The sequence below is a fragment of the Triticum dicoccoides genome, chromosome 2B (genome assembly GCF_002162155.2).
Source record: "Triticum dicoccoides isolate Atlit2015 ecotype Zavitan chromosome 2B, WEW_v2.0, whole genome shotgun sequence".
Taxonomy (NCBI): Eukaryota; Viridiplantae; Streptophyta; class Magnoliopsida; order Poales; family Poaceae; genus Triticum; species Triticum dicoccoides.
In genome coordinates this window covers 77,024,808-77,028,281 of record NC_041383.1, presented here as the reverse complement: position 1 = coordinate 77,028,281, position 3,474 = coordinate 77,024,808, and the positions used below count along the sequence as shown (strand labels likewise).

General features: G+C 39.5%; 1 long non-coding RNA gene across 1 annotated transcript; it reads left to right on the top strand.

The window, feature by feature from the left end:
• Positions 1 to 1,026: 1,026 nt before the first annotated feature.
• Positions 1,027 to 1,484, top strand: LOC119367183. The gene is made up of 3 exons (XR_005176220.1): positions 1,027 to 1,108; positions 1,220 to 1,295; positions 1,375 to 1,484. It is a non-coding gene; the product is annotated as an uncharacterized LOC119367183 (long non-coding RNA).
• The last annotated feature ends 1,990 nt before the right edge of the window (positions 1,485 to 3,474 follow it).

Below are 3,474 nucleotides of genomic sequence, written 5' to 3'. Positions count from 1 at the left end.
GCATTTATTCGTAAATTTCAGCATGATGTACTGGTTCAGTCTTTCGGAGGTGCTTATAAGGGTAGTGAGCATGTGTGCGTTTATAGGGATGAGTGTATGCGCAAGCCATGGTGCTCGCATTTCTTCGTAAATATCTTGTCGGCTCAGTCTCGATGGGAACGTCTCCTTGCACTGAAAGCGCATTGCGCTGGAAGGACTTTTGAACCCTGTTGGGCTTGGGATACCCTGTCCTTCTAACCATCCAACCACAAGTTGGTTCAATTTATTTTGTTTGATTTAGTGAGATCATTTCCATTGTATAACACGGTAGGCCATGTGTTAGGTTGTTTTTGTTGTAAGGAACACTTTCTACCTTTTTAAATAACTAGCACGTATGCCCGTGCGTTGTAACAAGAAAAATTTGATTCAGTTATATAGAAAAACATGTTATGAAACAAGTTAACAAAATGATTTACGAGTCCAAGGTTAATCATTAATTCAACATAAAAAGATAACAGGGAGTGCTTAGAAAATAAAGACAGGCATGTAAGAAATATGATATTTAGTAACTTTCCTTTATATTTTTAGCTAAAATGACCGAAACTGAAAGCATGTGATTTTATTTAATCAGAACACGATACTAATTACTAAGCATTGCACTCTTCTCAATATCAGCTTAGGCAGACTACAGTGATAAACATGAGACTAATAGTTTCACCAACCATATTAGTTTTCACATTGTATTTCAGAACTGGAAGCTTCCAACAATAAACACTAATAGTTCAAAACAAAACTAATGGTTGAATCATAAGTAACAACCTACAGGAAACAAATTCATTGTCAACCTTATGTCTATTTCAAAGGTTAAAAAAACTATTGTTAATAACGAAGATTTCTAATGAATCGCCTTGATGCCAAAGAGAATCTCATTGCTACCAGGTATGCTATCAACTTATTAGTATTGAAATACATTAAGACTCTGTTGAGGTAGGACAGTGCTGGTGATGATAATTGAAATTAAGACTCTGTTGGCTGGTAGTTTGTTGCTCATGGGTTATATGATTTTATGCAGTGTTTGCACTACTGTTATTATTGGTGGCCGTGAAGTAAAGGCCGAGGATGATTCTAGGTGTTGTATTGTACTTCTATATTACTATGACTTTAGCTTGTTTATTTCAATTAAAAATTCAAGGCCTCTCTCAATTCTATGCGTAATTAATTATTGGTACAATATTTGCAGTGGCGATATTACAAGCTCTTCTTGGCTTGGCAATGATAATTCAGGTTACTCCAGCAAATTCTTGAAAAAGCGACAAGTGAGCTGTGTTTCTTCGAACTTCTCTTTTCTGAATAATTAGATTATTAGGCACATATTCTAACAATTCCCATGATCAGGCAAAGGATTTAGATCCGATCAAACAAGCTTCGCTAGAGAACATACTAAGAGAGAACTTGAAGGCATGTGCAGCTCACCACGGGGATTCGACTTTCAATGCTGCCATCAGTAGGATCCATCCGTCATCATTTGCTCAGTTGTAGCAGGCCCTGAATGGTGCATGAGATGCGCATACTTCCTAACTGATTCTTTGATGTTCTTTTTAATACATTGAAGAACATCCGGCGCATCACGAGCCACCATTTCTTGGAGCGCATGCTGATCCCCATGCACCATGTAATTAACTCACCATATCACCCGACACTCGTTCAATAAGCTGCAAGCTTCAATGGATTTAACGCTCCCTTTTCTTTTCAGGTGCTGCCATTTGATGATGACGACAGTTCATCGTGTAGGTGTAGAGTGCCGACTAACGTGTGAATAGCGAGAGGTGTGAGCGAGCAGCTTTTTCAACCCCCCCCCCCCTTGTTATTGGTTGATGGTCATATTCTTCTACGTGTTAGGTCTTTCGTGTGGGTTTGACCACTCTAATGAGGAGGTTGGAGTTTTCATGGAAACTATTGTGGGCTATTTTTCTGCAAATCTTTTGTTATCTGCTGGGGGTTGATTGGGCTAGTCTTCAGGTTGGCAGAGATTTTACTTCCCAGGCGGTTGACTTTACAAGAGAAGAGGTTGGCAGAGTTGGCGAATGTAATTGTTTGTGCGAGAACAATATTATTGTGATAATGGATTGCTCGGAGACTCATTTTTTTTTCTTTTGCGTCTCGTTTACACACCAGCACTTTCTTGCTCATGATTGGTATCGTCGATGCTTCTTCTCATTTGATCACCTAGTTCAACGGTACTATTACCATTCACGTAGACGTATTACATTGAGTTTGTCATAAGACAGTTAAATGTGCCGTTGGTTTAAGAATGGAATCACATACTCGTGTGTGTGCTGTCGTGTATTCGCTGCACTCAGACTGAAAATAGAGGAGTATGCATATCATCTTTTCTTTACCTTCATGCTTAGGCAGCTAGGCAAAAGTTGGATTCGCCTCCCCTCTGCTTGCTGGTCTGGTGGCGGGGTAAGGAATCTTGGTGCCTTGGCTCGGCTAGTAGTTTATGTCAGGATTTTTTAGAGTAGATGTGCCGATTAGGTGGACGATGATGCTTCATCTTGGAGTTGGTCTTTGGGCCTTGATCATTTATCGCACTATATGGGCAACTTTTTGTTCATTTCCTTATATCTCAAGTAATAATAGTTATTTTCTTTGTCTTGCATGGTTTGGAAACAGTTCACCGCAGAAGTTCCGGGACTGCCGAAGGAGCTGCGATATACATACCCGAAAGTAAGTACTACTAGCTAGCTAGTTGCGCGCATCTCCCGTTGATTCTATAGTTGTACTTTCATCAATGCCATTTATAATGCTTCATTATCAGTTTGATTGACCTCTATTTCTCGTAAAGTGCTTGTGGCAGGAACAAGGAAATGATTTCTGTGGATACTACGTGTGCGAGTTCATCTACAACGTGACTTTGAAAAATAAGCGGGGCTACTCTAAAAGACAACATGAAGTGCGTAAACAATAATATTCACAATTTCATTTTATTACACCATCATTTCTGTTGAGTTTCATTCATATATGTATTAACCCCCTTCTTCAAATTAGACGTGGCAGATGCAGGATGAACTCCTAGAACAAGATCGCATGAAAGCAATTCAAGAGGAATTGGCGGTGTTATTTCTTGACCACGTCATCAATAGAGCCGGAGAATATCATGTGGAAATTGATTTCCATTGCTAGGGGATTGTAAGAGATTTTACATATTGTATATGTATGTAGCCAGTAGCGTCGGATAGATAATACGAAAACTTGTTGTTCGACCAATCTCTCGGAAAAGGAGAGGTCGATCGATCACTTCTCTCGGTATGCATGATGAATTTCTGTATTTAATGGTTCCCTTCATTTTCTTACTAGCTAGCGTGTCGAGGGCCTCTCTATGTACAGTACGTAGCGTCGACCAAGCACGGACATAAGATAGGATATTTCTCTCTATTAAATAGCTAGCTAACACAATATATGAAACACCTAAATTAACCCCCCAAAACCCCC